The sequence below is a fragment of the Sminthopsis crassicaudata genome, chromosome 5 (assembly GCF_048593235.1).
Source record: "Sminthopsis crassicaudata isolate SCR6 chromosome 5, ASM4859323v1, whole genome shotgun sequence".
In the NCBI taxonomy this organism is placed as follows: domain Eukaryota; kingdom Metazoa; phylum Chordata; class Mammalia; order Dasyuromorphia; family Dasyuridae; genus Sminthopsis; species Sminthopsis crassicaudata.
In genome coordinates, this window is record NC_133621.1 from 222,548,649 (window position 1) to 222,567,651 (window position 19,003).

Below are 19,003 nucleotides of genomic sequence, written 5' to 3' on the forward strand. Positions count from 1 at the left end.
CTCTTTAATTACAAGGAAAATCTATAAGATGAGCCTTTCCTAAATATTTTGAAAGGTCTTATCAAGAGAAATGTCTACAACTGGAGACCCCATCAACCAATAATTTTCTTTACTAATTGTTTAACACATTTTTATGATACTATCAACTCTGTATACATGTAAGTCACCAAACTTTGACCTGACTCTGCTCAGGCCAATGGATTTCACTTTCATCTTATGTGCATGTAGCAAGTATCTCTGCATTTGGCCTCTAAAAGATTTCAGGATTGGTCCTGAGACAGCCTCTTAATTAGGGACAAACCCCATTTACTTTTTGAAATATTTCATCAGCATTTGAAAGAATCTGAAAGAGTGAAAGGGTCCATTAGAGAGGCCAGGCAAGCACAGTTGGGATGTAAAGCAGGCCAATGGCCTGGAGGTCCCCAGATGTGAGGTATGAGTACATAGGGACTTCCTTTATAGGTGGGACCTCCAGCCATGGTGGCAATCCTAAACACTCTGAAATCACATCAGGAATGGGAAGCTACTCCATCTCCAATCGGCTCATGCCTGTGACTTCATGGATATGATATAAGCTCAGGGAAGAAAGGGCTCAACCCTTTTTCCCTTTTTCCTTTTCCACCTTTTCACCTGGAGCTCAGCCTTGGGGAGAGATACTAAGAGAGTGCAGGAGGTCATAGAGTGAGGTGTAAACCATGTGTATAAAGTCTAAGCTTGTGTGCTAAAACTCTCAGGTGCTCTGTTGTGCTCAAACTGCGTCCATATGACATAGCATCCAGAGGATTTCTGAAAGCCTCGGGAAGAGAGAAGATTGATATTAATATTTATCAGAGATTTCTCTGATAGACCTGGGAATTAGGAGTGATTAGTGGTAGCAAATGCAATAATAGCACTTTGCAAAAGAGCATGATGTGAAGCTAGAACACTAATTCAGCTCATCCATTTTATTTCCAACTTCTGAGACTGTTTTGATTAACGTAACTTTAGACAACCAAACTCTTCACTCCCTAGACACTGCCTCCAGTCTTCTGAAACCTTAAGGAGTTGTTACCCCCAAAAAGCAATTTTCTAAACAAATATGACTCTACATTGTTTGGTCATGTTTGGTTAAGAACAAAACTATTTGATGGAATAAAGAGAAAACTTTATAAATCGTAATGAATGTCTGATTTGAGGATTTCATTTCATAATCCCTTATTCTATTCTATTATTTTTAAATATTCTTATAAAAATATGCTCTTTCAAATCTATTTCATATTATCACTTCACATACACAAACCTAACATTTCTCCTGAGCTCCAGTCTTGTATCACCAACTCCCTAAACTCACCATTCCAAAACAGAACTCATTATCTTTCCCTCAAATCCTCCACCATTCCCCACTTTTTGATTACCCTCAAAAGTAATACTAGCTTCCTAGTCACAAGGATCACTGCTTCAGTGTCATTCTAAATAACTCTCTTTCACACAGCCCAACTTTACATCCTATGGCAAGCATCACTTGACCCTCCTTTGGGTCCTGATTGAATCAAAATCATTATAGCAAATAGCAATCATTTCTGTTTTGACTATAAATCCTAAAGATTTTCCCATTTCAGAATGATTTGGTTTTTTGATTAAATAAAGGAAGTCATTCTCTACCTTATTTCTTACTTAGCCTTCATCACAGATGGGGCATCATTAAAATCAAACTAAATCCCATTAAAGGCCTTTGATGAAAAAGGGAAAAGTCCCCAAATTTATCCTGGGCCATCTCCAATCCTCCTGATCAATGTCTAACCACTGCATCCAGATGGCTCCAGTGAGGCTAGGGACTTTACCCAAGGTACCCTCACTTCAGTGCAATTCATTTGCATGTCACAGCATCATCTCTCTGATATCATGATCCTCTTCAAGAATAAAGAACAAGCAGGGCAGCTAGGTGGTAAAGTGGATAGAGCACCAGCCCTGAACTCAAGAGAACCTGAGTTCAAATCTGGTCTCAGACACTTCATATTTCCTAAGTGTGACCTTAGGTAAGTCACTTAACCTTAATTGCCTTAGCAAAAAGATTTAGTGTGTTCAGAGGAAATAACCATAACATCTTAACATCACTGGATTGGATCCTGAAGAAGCCATAAGAACCACTATAAACTATTAGTTTATGAAGAAGGAGAGAGAGCAAGTAACACCTGAGTCATATAGCTAATAATAGTAAAACCAGAATTCAAATTCAAACCAAGGTCCGTTCTTCCTCTCCCCCTTACATCACAAGTCCTAGGTACGTGTCCTTACCCCCAATCCCCAGTAACCTAGATGTCCTCAAGACCACCTCTGTATCCTCTTGCATGTATAAAGGACACCCCTTAAGCAAGATCAGTCACTAAGGACATCTTCTCTTCTTATAATTCCCACAAAAGAGATGCCATCTCAACTCATTACTATTCTATTTCACCCTCCCTTTTACATTCCTACACAGTTCCTGCCTTTAGAGAAAGATGAGTATAAACCTCAGTAAGTCCTATAGAACAGACTGTCAATTATTACTAAAATCCATGACATCTATACAGAAAATTTAGTTTTACAATGAAAAAGTTGCAAAATATTTACAACTTCATGGAAAAATACTCTGAATCATTAATAATAATGGAAATTAAAATCACTCTGAGATTTCACCTCACATTATAAAAACCAGCAAAGAGGACCAAAATGGCAATATTCAATTCAATGTTGGACTAACAAGTATATTCATATTTTTAGTGCAGTTGTGAAATTTTAAGATTATTTTGGAATGAAATTTGAAATTATTCAAATCTAATGACTGCATTGTCTATATTCTTTCAGCCAGAAAGTCCATTTCCCAGCTTATACCATAATGATGCTATCAATAATAAGAATAAGAATATATATACACGTACATATAGACATAGATACACACATCAACTATTAAGAGGACTTTTTCATGATAAGAAATATTTGGAAAGAAAATAGATGTGTTTTGATTAATTTTAAAAATTATAACCAAGAATTACTGTTTGTAAGAAATGATATGTGTCTGCATTGGCGAAATGCATGGAAAGATCTATGCGAACTGATACAACATGAAGCAAATAGTGCCAAAAAAACAACCATACACAGTAACTACAATAATTTAAATGAAAATAAAAATGAAATGAAACGATAAAAATGAAGCATGCCTCTAGTGAAAAGTTATAACAGCCCCAACTCGCCTTTGATGGAGGTTGGAGATTCACTGGTGTTATGCCTTGTACAAAGTCACATTTTTTCAATATATTGATTTGTTCATTGTTATATAATAATGTTATATAGGAGGGCTTTCTGGGAAGGGAAGGAGAATGATAAGTAATGGGCACAACTATGATGATGAATATAGCAGAAGAAACCAATTTAAATTTAAAAAATCAAATTTTAAAAGAGAAAAAGAAAAGGAATAAAACTTTTACACAAGTATATTCCTCACAATAACTTTATGAGGTAATTAATACATATATTTTCCAAATTCCATTGTCCCCCATTCTAACCCTTTTTATAAATTTGAAAATTCAGAGTTGAGGATTGGAGGCAAGGGAAGGGTGTAGTAGAAAGGCACGTCCATTGGACATGTATGCCCTGGAGCTCTAAAGACCAACTTCCTCATAGAAAAAATGTGTGCAAATAGCAATGTTGTTTATGTTAGTTATTTTTTAAATATATAATTTGTGTTGGCCAGGACTGTATGGAATGAGATCCAGAACAAAGTCAGCTTTTCACATAGATGAATGCAAAGATGGTTCTAAGACCTAGCCTCATCACACAATTATTTTTACTTCCTTTCTCCCCTCTTTATCCATTTCTTTCAATGCTCTTTTAACATTCCCAGTCCTGTTGATTCAAAGAAAGACAAGATAGAGAAAACTCGATGACCATGAAGCTTTGGAGACTTAACTTTGTACTCTTTGGAAAGTGGGATGAGTAATGATTTATCATTAGTGAATTCATCACTAATGGTAGAATTTTAGATGCTGTTCCACCTGACTCAAATCAAGGCAGATCATCTTAGCATATTAAGCAACTAATATGTGCCAGGCACTGGGCTAAACACTGGGGACAGAGACACTGTGTGAGGAAAAACACTCTTTGATCTTAAGGAGCACATAGTTTAATGGAGAATATGACACTAATAGGTATAAGCTAGAAATAGGAAAAATCATGGTATCCTCAGAAGGAAGGTATAAGGAAAAAGGAAGATTGTGAAAAACTTCTTAAAAAGAGCCACTCCATTGAAAATGTTCACGACTTTTATACATTTCAGATAAAGAACCTCCAAAATCCCACCCTCCACGTGTTGTAATTGGTCATACACTTCTGCACTCCCCTATTTTGGTCAGTGGAATGCAGCTGACAAGGTGATTTACAACCTTTGGCCACTTCATGCCATATTTGGGCAATAGAATGCAGCCTAGGCCTTCACATGACTGGGGCCTAGTGGCCCTGGTTTACCTTAGCTAGCAGTCTCTGATCAATATGTGCTTAATCTTTAAGTTCTTCACCATATCTTACTCTGCACACTCTGAACACTGTTTTTTAACAATCAATTAGGAAATAATTCCAGTTCCTGTATCCTTTTTTGAGTTCTCTCTACATTTTAATAATAAGATTTTGATTAAAGGAACCTATGGCAAAGAATCTTTTCCCAGATGCCTGCTATTCTTTTCATTTTAGCAGCCATGGTTTTATTTGTGCAAAAATGTTTTAATTTAAGGCAATCAGAATTATGCATTTTACCTCCTTACCTATCTCTTGTTTGATCATGAACTATTTCCCTAAAGATGAATATGACAAGTAATTCCTGCCATGCTCCATTAATTTCCTTAGGATAGCATTCTTTATATCGAAATCATGTACCCATTTTGAATTTATTTAGTATAGTATAACGTGTTGATCTATGTTGTTTTATTTTCCAGTTTTCCCAAGTTTTTCTCTAATAGCAAATTCTTGCTGCAATAGCTGAGATTTGAAGATTTATCCAACACAAAGTGACTGTGCTCAATTATGTTTATGGTATACCTAATTTATTCCACTGATGCATTTCTTACTTATTACCAATTTTTGTGACCATTATAACTCTGTAGTATATTTCAGATCTAATGCTATTAGCCCTGCTTACTTGCCTTGTTTTTTTCAATGCTTCCCATGATATTTTTGACCTTTTACTCCTCTAGATGAATTTAGGTTTTTTTTTTGGCTTTATAATGTAATTCTCAGGTAGTATTATTGACATGGCACTCATTAAGTAAGTTAATTTGGACAGTGTTTTAGGTAGTTTTTACAATATGGTAGCTTAGAATGTAAATGAGTAATTAATATTTCTCCAATTTATGTACATCTTTATTTGTGTGAAAAGTGTTTTGTAATTCTAGTCATATAGTTCTTATATGTGTTTGTGTTGGCTGGTAGACTCTCAATTATTTAAAACTAGTAATTTTAATTCATACTTCTGTGCTGTTGGATTTTAAAGGTAACATACCAAAATGTTGAGGATTTGTATGGGTTTGTGTTTAGACTTCAAATTTATTGAAGTTCTTAGTGATTCAGATTAGTTTTTTAGTTGACTTTCTAGGATTCTCTAAGTTATCATATCATCTGCAAAAATTGATAGTTGTATTTTCTCCTTTTCTACGATTGTGGCTTCGATATCTTTTTCTTGTCATATCAGTATATCTAGCATTTCTAATAGATTAATGAACTGTAATAGTTAAAATGGAAAATGTACCATAACCCTGACCTGATGGAAAGGCTTTCAGAATGTTTGTTCTCCAATAATGTCCAATTGTTTATGGCCCCATTTGGGGTTTTCTTGGCAAATATACTGCAGTGATTACCATTTCCTACTCCAGATCATATTATTAAAAAGAAAAGTGTGAAAAACAAGGGCAGGTGACTTGTCCAGGTAACTAAGTGTCCAAGGTTAATTTCAATATTTCTGATGAAGAGGGCCAGTATTAAATAAGTTCATGTACAGGAAGAGTCCAGTTAAGTATTACTGGAGACCTGCTTTCTATAAGGACATACAATTCAAAGCATTGGCTCACCACCTTCCTTTATAGTGATGAAAGATGTTCTTGAGATAAATTTTAGATATCTTGGGGGATAATGCATGTAATTGGAACAAACTATGCAATTTATGACTTTATTAGATAAATAATTTGTAATTCTAGTTTTCCAGTTTATGAGTCTGTTAGATAAGGAGATTATTACTGGTAGTTACTGTTTAATGTTAATGTCAAACTAGAATGTTGGAAGTGATGTATCCCTGTAATCTTGGAATGTACACTAAGTAGCCTGAAAAAGTCTGGCATTCATGTGTACAAAGCATCCCTTGTTGATGATCGTATATCTTTGTGAATTGTAGATGGCTACATATCTATCACAGGCTTTCACTGCCAGGAGAATACATTCTGTGCAACCCAATCCAAGAGAAATAACCATCCGCAGGGAACATCCCAGGAGGAGATGGGTTTTCTCTCAGACATAACAGTATCAACATTTGAGGGGAAAATGAAGATGTGTAGCAAATGTCCAAAAAGAAGAGGTTTACAAGGAAAAAATACATAGGGGTGTGAAGGTGGGAATCCAGGATGCTGATGAGAGTGAGCATGCTGTTTCCCAACAGCATTACCAGGTACATCACCAGGCAAAACACATAAAGAGCTAGTGGGAGGCCTGAGTAATGAGAAAGCCCGATTAAAAAACATTCAGTCACAGATGTGTAATTGCCCTTATTCATATAAATTTAAATGTGTCAATTTCAGGATTTGGGAAAGGACACCATAAATCAACTGGAATGAATAATAACACATTTGTAATTAGTCTCATACGTTAAATTATTTTTAAAATTTTGATATTTTTTTTCATTTATTCAGTGCTATAAGCATTTAAATATATGCAGAACAGCAAAAAATAGGAAAATACAAAAAAGGTATATGTGATGTGAAGCAGATGTGAGAGCACCAATATTTGTTTTTTTTTGTTTGTTTGTTTTTTATTTTATTTAAAAATTTTTTCCACAGTATATATGCATGAGTAATTTTTTATAACATTATCCCTTGTATTCATTTTTCCAAATTATCCCCTCCCTCCCTCTACTCCCTCCCCTCGATGACAGGCAATCCCAAACATTTTACGTGTGTTACAATATATCCCAGATACAATATATGTGTGTAAATACCATTTTCTTATTGCACATTAAGTATTAGATTCAGAAGGTATAAGAAACCTGGGTAGATAGACAGCAATGCTAACAATTTACATTCACTTCCCAGTGTTCCTTCTCTGTGTGTAGTTATTTCTGTCCATCATTGATCAATTGGAAGTGAGTTGGATGTTCTTTATGTTGAAGATATCCACTTCCATCAGAATACATCTTCATACAGCATTGAAGTATACAGTGATCTTCTGGTTCTATTCATTTCACTCAGCCTCTCTGTATTCCTCCTCTTGGTCATTTCTTACAGAGCAATAATATTCCATAGCCTTCATATACCATAATTTACCCAACCATTCTCCAATTGAGGGACATCCATTCATCTTCCAGTTTCTAGCCACTACAAAAAGAGCTGCCACAAATATTTTGGCACATACAGGTCCCTTTCTGCACTTTAGTATTTCCTTGGGATATAAGCCCAGTAGTGGCAATGCTGGATCAAAGGCTATGCCCATTTTGATAACTTTTTGGGCATAGTTCCAAATGAGCACCAATATTTGTAACAAAGTTTTCATGGAGAGTAAAAACAAAAAAACCAAAAAGGTTGGCATTATTAAAATATATGTTTAGAGAGTTTAGAGATCAATAAGATCAATATGAATTTTAGATAAACTCCATCTGACTTACATGTGTCAAATTCATAACCACATCTCCCCATTCATTGGAGCTCTACTCCAACATTCTTACATGACTCCCTCCTTCTTCCCATTCCCGTTGTCCACATGATATATCATATCCTAGTCTCCAGATGCTCTTTAATTTTTGAATGCTGCAATCTTCTGAGATATCTTGGGATTTACTGCCTAGAATTCTTTCTTTCTAAAGGCCATACCTTAAACCCATATCACTCTGATGCTCATTGACTGCCCAGGTGAACTCAGAATGAATATAAATGGAAATCATTTCTCTTTTGACCAGAAATACTAAGGGTCTTCACCACACCGGTTTATTTTATTTATTCATTTTTATTTTTGACTAGGTGAAAGAGGCCATTCTTTGCCTCAATTACACTTAATCACTAAATGCGTGTGGCCTCAGTCAAGGTGACATCTGTGGAGGACTTTAGCTTGTATGGAGCCTCAATACTAAGCCTCAACATCTACTCTCTTTTCATATGAGATTAACATGTTTAAAAAAGATGACAAATTAAAAGTAGATTCATATAATTCCTTTTTTAAAAATAGATTTTTTAATTTAAATTAAATAAAAAGACATTGGCTTAAAAATGCCAACTTCCATGCTGCATCCAGAGCCATTTCCAATTCTCCTGATCCATTGTGTCCAGATGGATCTGGAGAAGAAAATGAGGCTGATCACCCTGCACAGCCTTCCCTCACTTAAACCTAATTTACTTGAATTCGTGATATTACCTCCCTTATGTCATGGTTCTCTTCAAAGATGAGAGACAAACGACAACAATATTCAAGTTATCATATAGGTTTCTTTTTTTCTTTTTCTCCCCCATCCGTAGATGGGTACCATTAGATATAGCAGATGGACAGAGAGATAGAAATAAAAGTATTGTATAAATTCTTCTACTTACGAGTTCTTTCTGAAGAAATCTCTAGAATACTTTTTTAATATGACATGAATTGGAAATCATCCAACCTAGAATTAGGGAGTTGGAAAGCCATCTTTCCAGAGAGAAACTAAGAGGTCTCTGTTTGGTCTGGCAGAAAGACCCTCCACTATAATAATGCCAAATGAGTAGGAAGTCTCTCTCATCCACTGTCCTTGGGTCTAGCTGATAAGGTAGGCCCTCACCTGTGGTTTAATTTAATTTAATTATTTAATGACAATTGCCAGGACTGCTGGCCATGAACTCTCTGCTGAACTATTATGCATCTACACCTCATAACCGTTGTTGACTTAATAAATGTCTTTGGACAGAAATAAGGGAAAAGGAATAGGAAGTTTAAAGAGGAAGGAGGTAAAAAGGCTTCTCTCAATTTCCATTGGCCTCTGGCATCTTTATAAGTGCCTTGGTAGTTTGGTGGTTTCATCAACATTTCCCCCTCCTCCTCCTCAAGAGACCTCTCCATATTTCTTCAGCAAAATGAAGTTCCCAGTTTTTCTCCTCATGACTACTCTAGCTGGAGTTCTGATGGGAGCTGGTGAGTATGGTCCTTTCCCCTGTCCCTCCTTCAACAGAGCTCTAGGACTCAAAAGAATACCTGAGGTCAATTACCTCAGATTCCCAATCAGAGAAGAAGACAGTCACCCTTCTTGAGGTCATGTTATTCTTCTCTAAGATCAATCACTGATCCACAGAAGTTCCATATTGTTCGGTTGTTTTTCACCTGTCTGACCTTTTGTGACAACAACTGGGGTTTTCATGCCATAGATACTGAAATGGTTTCCCATTTACTTTTCTACCTTATCTTATAGTTGAGGAAACAAAGGCTAATAGGGCTAAATGACTTACCAAGAGTCACACAGCTAACAACACAGAGGCTAGATATCTAGATATCAAGAAGATAAATCTTCCTGACTCCCAATCTGGCATTCTATCCACTGTGCCACCTTTAAAGGAAAAAGAATAATTTTAGAGAAAAGCCTTAGAATATAACTTTTTTAAGAGTTGCATCACATTTCATCTTGAAATATTTTAAATCACAGGCATATACTTTATTTAATTCTAATTATGAGAGATTATATTATATACTGAAATATACATTTCAACTGATGCCAGAGAAGTTTTATATTTACTTTCTCTCTGCTGGATTGTCCACTTTATTATTTTATATATTAATGTTATACTATAATCAAAAAACGAAAAAGAATTATTCCTTGTCTCCTAAAGGTTCTTGGTGTTTGTTCCTTTATCTATTCTTAATAAACATATTAGAATAAATATTTTATGAGACAAGCCAATTGTTCCTTTGAAAGAGGGGCCCAGCCAATCCCTGAAAGAAAATATTGGAGGGAAAGAGCATCAGAAGGGAAAAGGTAAGTGGGAAGAGATACAGAATAAGCACTGCCAAAAGAGCCAAGAATTGAGAAGGGATTCACCCATGTCCTACAGCTTCCTATTTTCCAGAAAGGGAAGGAAAAAACCATGACAGCTCTAGATCTGGCTGAGCTCTCTTGGCTCCAGTTGGCTGATAGGGAATCCAAGAAGACCAGGGCAAGTAAGCTCAAACAAGTCACTTAACCTCTTAATGTTCTCTGCAATTCTCTGAAACTATACCTTACTAATTCCTCCAAAAATGTACTGACCTACAATGACAAAGACAAAGAAGATAGAGACTGACAGAGAAAGAGAAGGAAAAGAGATAAAGAAAAATAAAGAAGGGAGAGAAAGAGAATGAGAGAGAAAGAAAAGGAGAAAGGAAGAGAAAGCAAGAAAGGGAAAAAGAGAAAGAGCAAGAAAGACAAAGAGGAGGCAGAAAGAGAAAGAGAAAAAAGAGAGAGAAAAGGCAGAGGAAAGAGAAAAGAGAAAGAGAAGTAATGGTTCCTCTACAAGGACTTCTCTGCATCAAAATTCACAGATCCAGAGACAGGGTTCTCTCTCCCCTAGAATAAACATGAATAAATGCAAAATAAGCAAGAAACAAAATATTTCTACTACCATACCAACATGTGGTCTCCTTTACTTTCTTACCATCTGATGCCTTCGAACACAATCTGATTAACCATCTGGCATTACATGTTGTAGTACTCAGATTCTGATGCATTCTCAATGCTCGCAGGAGAAATTGAGATTCTGCTATGAACGGCAATGAGAAAACCATTGGTACATATTCTAATACTGCCATGAAAGAGATTGCCTGAAAGGACATTTACTGGTCGTGGAAATTGCCTCTTCCTATAATGGTTGTTAGTGCTTTCTCTGAGAGTTACTCTTCAAGAGTTGCCCCAAAGTTCAATGGCACTAGTGATAGGTACTTCCTGGAATCAGGAAGAACTTAGGTCAAATCTCATCTCAGATACTTATCAGCTGTGTGACCATTTCCCCTTCTATAAAATTAGTTTGGAGAAGAAAATGGCAAACCAGAATTTTTGCCAAGAAAATTTCAAAGCGGATCACAAAGTCAGATAGAATTGAAAGGACTAAACAAGAACAGATCATTCAAAAATTAAGTGGCTTGACCAGGATCACACAGCTAGGACATGTTGTTACAGGAACTTTTTGAACCACATTTTCCTACCTGTATTCAACAATTTAAGCAGCTTCTCAAATCTTACATATATATATGTAAGAAAAAGAGAAGCCGTTTTGATATATATATATATATATATATATATATATATATATATATATATATATATATATAAAGCGGCTTTTCTTTTTTTGAGGAGATAGGAACCTGAAATTAAATAATTCAGCTATCAATAGGGCCATTTTAAGAGAAGTATATCATGTTTTTTTAAATACACATAGCTTTATTAATCATGTTGGAAGAGAAAAATCAGAGCAAAAGGGAAAAACCATGGGAGAGAAAAACAACAGAAAAAAAGAAGTGAACATAACATGTGTTGGTGTATATTCACTCTATACTATTTTTCAGAATGCAGATGTCATCCTGTCTAAAGTCTATTGGGATTGATTAGGCTAACAAAGTCTAGCGTGGTTTAGCTGCAAGGATTCTTAACTTTTTGTGTTTTATTAGTTTGAGGAACTTAGAAAGCCATTTTCTGAATGTGATTTTAATACATATATATATATGTATGTATATATATATACATGTGTGTAATATACATATATGTAATAAAATATGCAAGACTGCATTAAATACAATATGTGTATAATTTGTCCAAACAGTTATTTTGCTGCGCAAAAAGAATTGGACTTTGACATAGTGTACATTTAGCCTATGAAGGAAATCAAAAATGCAGGACGACAAAAATAGAGGGATTGGGAATTCTATGTAGTGGTTCATAGTTATATCCCAGAGTTCTTTCGCTGGGTGTAGCTGGTTCAGTTCATAACTGCTCTATTGGAATTGATTTGGTTCATCTCACTGTTGGAGAGGGCCACATCCATCAGAATTGATCATAACATAGTATTGTTGTTGAAGTATACAATGATCTCTTGGTCCTCAGGCAGTTTATTATTGCAGAAAATACATAGTCTGAGACAACATTGCCTCCCTCTCCTCTTTCATGGATTCTGGGTCATTAAATTCAAATTTTACATGGGAAGTGATTGGGGGCTGGTTTCAAGGGGAACATTTGGTAGTTGTCAATAATTCCTTGAAAGTTCTCCCAATCTCAATCTGCCATCTGTGGGAGGTGGGGGGAGGAGAGGAAAAGTTGGAACAAAAGGTTTTGCAATTGAGAATGCTGAAAAATTGCCCTGCACATATCTTGTAAATAAAAAGCTATTTAAAAAAAAAAAAAAGAAAAGAAAGTTCTCCCAATCCTAAAATTATGATCACTCCAGGTCAGTGTGAATTGATTGAATTAATGAATGGATTTTAGAGGGCCTTCTGAAGCAGGGAGAGAACCTCACTATTCCTCTCCAGGCCTTCCCACATAAAGCCAGACCTCCATCACTTAACTGCACTTTGCTGATATTGCAGGGTTTCATTGTTTTTGCAAATTAAAGATTTATGGCATCAAGCAAGACTGCTAGCACCATTTTTTCTAACACTATGTGGCCATCTCATATCTCTGTGTCACATTTTGCAATTCTTGCACTATTTCAAATTTTTTCATTATTATCATATCTGTTATGGTAATCTATGATCAGTGATCTTTGATGTAACTATTATATTTGTTTTTGGGAACTATAAACTGTACCCATATTACATAGCAAATAATCAATAAATGTTGTGTGTGTTCTGATTGCTCTACCATCCAGCTGTTCCTCATTTTTTTCTCTCTCCTTGTCCTCCTTATCCTAGGTCACACAGCAATCCTGAAATTAGCTCAGTTAGTAACCCTACAATGGCCTCTATATGTTAAAGTAAAAAGAAGTGTCCGTCTAAATGGCAAATTTCTTTATTGTCTTATTTTTTAAATGGCTACAGTCAGTCCAACTTGCAGCAACCACTATCCCGATCAGTCAGCAGCCATCAACATGGAAGCAAGACCCTCTACAACCAAAAAGATCACATTGGTGAAAGTTCAAATAATGATTAGCAATGTTTAGCAATCAAGTATTTTAATGAGGCTGATAGGAGCTGCCATAGTGCACAGAGTGCCAGGCTCAAAGTCAGGAAGATTTACTTTCCAGAGTTCAGATTTGACAGCAAACATTTACTACCAGTACAACCCTGGGCAAGTCTTGTTTGCTTCAGTTTCCTCATTATAAAATAAGGTAGAGAAGAAAATGGCAAACCACTGCAGTATCTTTGTCACAAAAGCACCAAATAGTATCAGAAAGAGTCCAATATGAAGAAAGCATGACAGAATGACAAAAATTTTAATTAAGATTTAAAAATGTTTAGACATTTCTTCAGGATACAAATATTTATTTTATAAAATTTGAGCAATAGAGCTTCTTAGTAAAAAGATAAGTGCAGTCATTAATAGGCAAAAATTCTGCCCAGGATTTTGCTAATGCAAATGCATCTTGATTCTTTCTATATGTATATAAGTAAACATAACCTGAAAAGATTTTAGTTTCACTCTCATTTTAGAAAAGGCTACCAAACGGGAAAAACTACTTCAAGAACATCTTTTATTATTATTATTGTTTTATTTTTCTGGTTATACATATATATCAACGAATAGACATTTCTTTATAAATCATGTTGGGAGAGAAAAAGCAGCAAAAAAGGGAAAAACCATGAGAGGGGAAAAAAAAAGGTAAAAAAAAAAATGAGCAAAGCATGGGTTGATTTACATTCAATCTCCATAGTTCTCTTCCTGGATACAGAACCAAATTTTATTGGGATTGCCTTGGGCAAATTTATTAGACTTAATACTACGACACATTTAATAGGCAAAAGTATAGTATTATATAACCTTTATATGCACTTGGAAGCAAAAAAATTGGTGGAATTCATTTTACTGCAAAACTCACATTATTGTTATGTTCTAGAAGTACACCTGCAATATGCCTGAGGTATACCTGCACTGCCCTTTCCTGCCAAGGAGATAAGTCTCTCTAGACTGACAAACTGCTCCTCTGTCCAAGAAGTTCCCTATCTTACTGAACAAGACCCCAAAATCCATGCACTAGGGAGTGATATTTTGTTACTCTTTACTACTATTCAGATACCTTTCACTCCCTAAAGGATGAGAATTTGAGTATCTGAAAATTTAAAAATTACTTCTGCAGCGGTACAGGATTCTAATACACCAGCCCCAGAGATGGTCCCACAGGACACGGCTGCACAGAACAATGCCCCACAGACCACTCCAGCAACAAAGACAACTTCAGCTGCCCAAAGGACAACAGAGTCTAAAAGTGAGTATCTTGCTGCTCTGTCCAAGAAGTTCCCTATCTTGCTGAACAAGACCCCCAAAATCCATGCACTGGGGAGTGATCTTCTGTTACTCTTTACAGCCTGGCTACGATTCAGATACCCTTCGCTCCCTAAGAGAGGGAGAATTTGAGAATTTAAGTACCTGAAAATTTAAAAATTACTTCTGCAGCGGTACAGGATTCTAATACAACAGCCCCAGAGATGGTCCCACAGGACACGGCTGCACAGAACAATACCCCACAGACCACTCCAGCAACAAAGACAGCTTCAGCTGCCCAAAGGACAACAGAGTGTAAAAGTGAGTATCTATCTTGCTGCTCTGTTCAAGAAGTTCCCTATCTTACTGAACAAGACCCCCAAAATCCATGCACTGGGGAGTGATATTTTGTTACTCTTTACAGTCTGGCTACTATTCAGATACCTTTCACTCCTTAAAGGAGGAGAATTTGAGTACCTGAAAATTTAAAAATTAATTCTGCAGCTGGACAGGATTCTAATACAACAGCCCCAAAAATGATCCCCCAGGACACTGCTGCAGAGAACAATGCCCCACAGACCACTCCAGCAACAAAGACAACATCATCTGCCCAAAGGACAGCAGAGTCTAAAAGTGAGTATCCACCTTGCTGCTCTGTCCAAGAAGTTCCCTATCTTACTGAACAAGAACCCCAAAATCCTTGCACTGGGGAGTGATTTTTTATTACTCTTTACAGCCTGGCTACTATTCAGATAACTTTCACTCCCTAAGAGAGGAGAATTTGAGTACCTGAAAATTTAAAAATTAATTCTGCAGCTGGACAGGATTCTAATACACCAGTCTCAGAGAGGGGTCCCACAGGACACTACTGCCGAGAACAATTCCCCACAGACCACTCCAGCAACAAAGACAACTTCAGCTTCCCAAAGGACAACAGAGTCTAAAAGTGAGTATCTATCTTGCTGCTCTGTCCAAGAAGTTCCCTATCTTACTGAACAAGACCCCCAAAATCCATGCACTAGGGAGTGATTTTTGTTACTCTTTACAGTCTGGCTACTATTCAGATACCTTTCACTCCCTAAAGGAGGAGAATTTCAGTACCTGAAAATTTAAAAATTAATTCTGCAGCTGGACAGGATTCTAATACACCAGCCCCAGAGAGGGTCCCCCAGGACACTACTGCCGAGAACAATGACCCACAGACCACTCCAGCAACAAAGACAACTTCAGCTGCCCAAAGGACAACAGAATCTAGAAGGTAGTATCTACCTCTGTCCCAAGCAGCACCCCTTTTCATTTGCGTCTGGGCACATACATGCTAGGAGTCACCAATGGGTTTTGGGTGGAGGAAGGGAAGCAGTACTTTTGGTTTGTTCTGGCATTTCTTTGGCTGATGTTTTGGGAGTTTGTTGGGAAAGAGGCAGCAGGTTCATTCCACTTAGAGTCAGAAAACCTGCTTTCTAATTCCATACTTTCTGCTTGAGTGATGTTGGAGAAATCAGTTAATTTCTCTAAGTCTGAGTTTTCTCATCTTAGCAACATAAATAAATAAATGGGGGAAGGGAGTCTATAGTGATCCTTTTCAAAAAGGTTTTGGCACAACTCAAAGAGATGGTACTTCAGTGGATCCTCCTGAAGATGAGGCATTGGGGAGGAAGGTTTAGGAATTTCTCTCATCCATGTATGGCCAATTCTTCTAATCCAGCACCAACTATTTCTGATGCAGAAATCTGGGAAGTCATTGGTATGATAGCTAAAGGGACATATATACCTTATAGGTACGTATAGTCAACAAAGGCCCCAAAATCAATCCCTATGTGATCCCTTTCCCAAGCCTGTGACTTCATGTCCAACCCGTAAAATGAATAGGTCACTCTCCAAACCTAAGCAAAAGGTATGAAACTATGTGAGAACCTGAAGGTAGCTGAGCCTTTTTTAAGGGGAACACTGTATAACATAGAGCTTTCTCAGACATCCCCAAGGTCAGACAGGAAACAAGTATTTCTTAGGCAGGTCTTATATGTCAGTCACTGGGCTAAATACTGAAGAGATGATGATAGCCAAAAAAAAAACAAAATTCCACAAAATCATAGTCTCCACCCTTAACAAGACTATATTAGAGGGAAACAAGATATAAATATCTGGAGAGATACAAGATATAGAAAAAGATGATCTAACAATTATCTGGAAGGGACAACAAACTGAGAAGCCCAGGGAAGGCCTCTACAGAAGCAGGATTGGAACTGAGTCCAAAAGGAGAGTGACTAGCATAGAGCCTAAGGGATGGAAGATGGAATAACCTGTATGAGGAATTTCAAACAGAGCAAGTCCCTTCCACATATAAAATTATTATTTGAATCTATTTCCTTTCTGAATTGTATTCTACAAAGCAGGAGGACATGACCCTCAGGCCCTGCTATGTCCACCCTGCATCATTCTGGCAGCAGCTGTAAGCTCTGCCCCTAAACCTAGGCTCAGGGTGTTACAGGAAAAACACTGGGCCCAGTGAAACAGAAAGTCTGGGGTGACCAAGGGGCCCTGGCTACCTCAGCTTCACATTGCAGCCCTGACGTTTTTTCCATTTTTCTTGTTTCTAGACCACTTCAATAAAATACAGAATAGATTTTTTACCTGAAAGTCAAGAAGATATGAATATTTGGGAAGCATTCCTTAAAAGGATTTCTTAAAGCAAATCATTAAAAATAGATTTGCACAGTTCTAAATCATTAAACTAAAGCATCAAACTTGCTTCTTGTCTTGTGTCTTGACTGAAGAATCTGTTGGGAGCAGGGAACCATGGACAGAGGATGAAGTGGGTATTACCAGTAACCAGGAAGGAGATTTTTGTGGAAATCCTTGTCTTTCTCCAATGCTTTCTGCATTGGACACCAAATTATCCATCAGTTACCCATCTCCTTCACACCCGCACAATTGTACACATATAATAGATACAGACACAAATGTGGGAAAAGATAGGTATGTTCCTCCACAAGGTGGCTTATAAACAAAAAGAAGGTAACCAACATTTCTAATTTAGTTCAATTCTTCCAAAATTTTTGCAGGTACCTCTCAAATCTTAGCTAGAAAGTTTACTCCTGGGAGAACCATCCAACAAAGTTTTAGTCAGACTCCCACTGAAAAAGAAACAGCCAGAGAAAGAGAAAAAGATGGGGAGGGGGGAGCAAGAGAGAAAAAGAAAAGAAAAGAAAGAAAGAGAACGTAGGCAAATGGTTTTGAGAAAGACTAAAAACTACAAATAGAACCGGGGAGTGGAAAGTGATTTAGGTGTTAACAGAGCACCCTGATCCTTCCTAAAGACCAGGTATGTTACATTTTACCTCTCTCCCAGGATTCTCCCTTATTCTTGTGAGGGTTAGAGGTATCTAGTTTCTCTGCAAATGGCTCCAATCATTTAGAATTTTAGTGTTCCTCAAGTATAAGGGGTCCCCCTGAAGCCCAGTGCCATTTAGTCACTAACAGACAAGTGAGATTTCTCAGAAAAATGATCCCTTCAAAAGCTATCATCACAAAAATACAATTTTACTCCCCAAATACATGGAAGTCATAATCCTCCCTTTCCACCCCATACCACCTCATATTCTGGAAAAGAAAAGAGTAGCAGACTTATTCTTTAACTCTAGACCCCCATAGAATCCAGTCCAAGTTCCAAGGACAAGGCCCAGCCCAGCTTCAGGCTCCAGTCCCACTTCTTTGAGATTCCCTTCCAGACAGGCAGCAACATCTCACCTGGAATTCTGGCTCCAACCATAACTTGAACTTTGAGCTCCAGTGGGGATCACCTCCAGTGCCTAAAACCATGAAAGACAAATGGAATAGAACAGAAACAAGCAGTTCCAGGCCCATTTATCTGAGCTGAGAACAGAAGAAGAAAATCTTTTCCCTTTCACTGGTTCAATTCATGGTCACTAAACTGTGGGTAAACTGTGTCTTTCACCCTTGGGATGAATAAAGTATGAGTAAGAAAGGGAGAATGTACCAGAACTGCTTCCCTTTTCCTTTGTAATCTTACTGTGAAGCAGTATGGAAGTACTTGTCAGAACATTGGGACTTAGGAAAAAAAGTCCTGAGTTTAAGCCCTGATCCTGCCACTTACAGCTGCATGAAATTGGTCTGGTCTCTTTATTAATCTCTACATCTTCCCCATCTCAAAAACTTTTCATTTGATCCATCCATCCCTCCCAGTATCATCTCTTTTCCTTTTTTGCTGCTTACTTCATTAAGAAACTTGTCTACAAGAGGGGCTTCCATTTCCTCTCCTCTCTCCCTTACTCACTACATTCTGACTTCTGACCTCAACTTCAATTAAAACTGCTCTGTCCAAAATTAACACTCTCTTAACTCCAGATCCAACGGCCTTTTCTCCATCCTCATCCTTCTTGACCT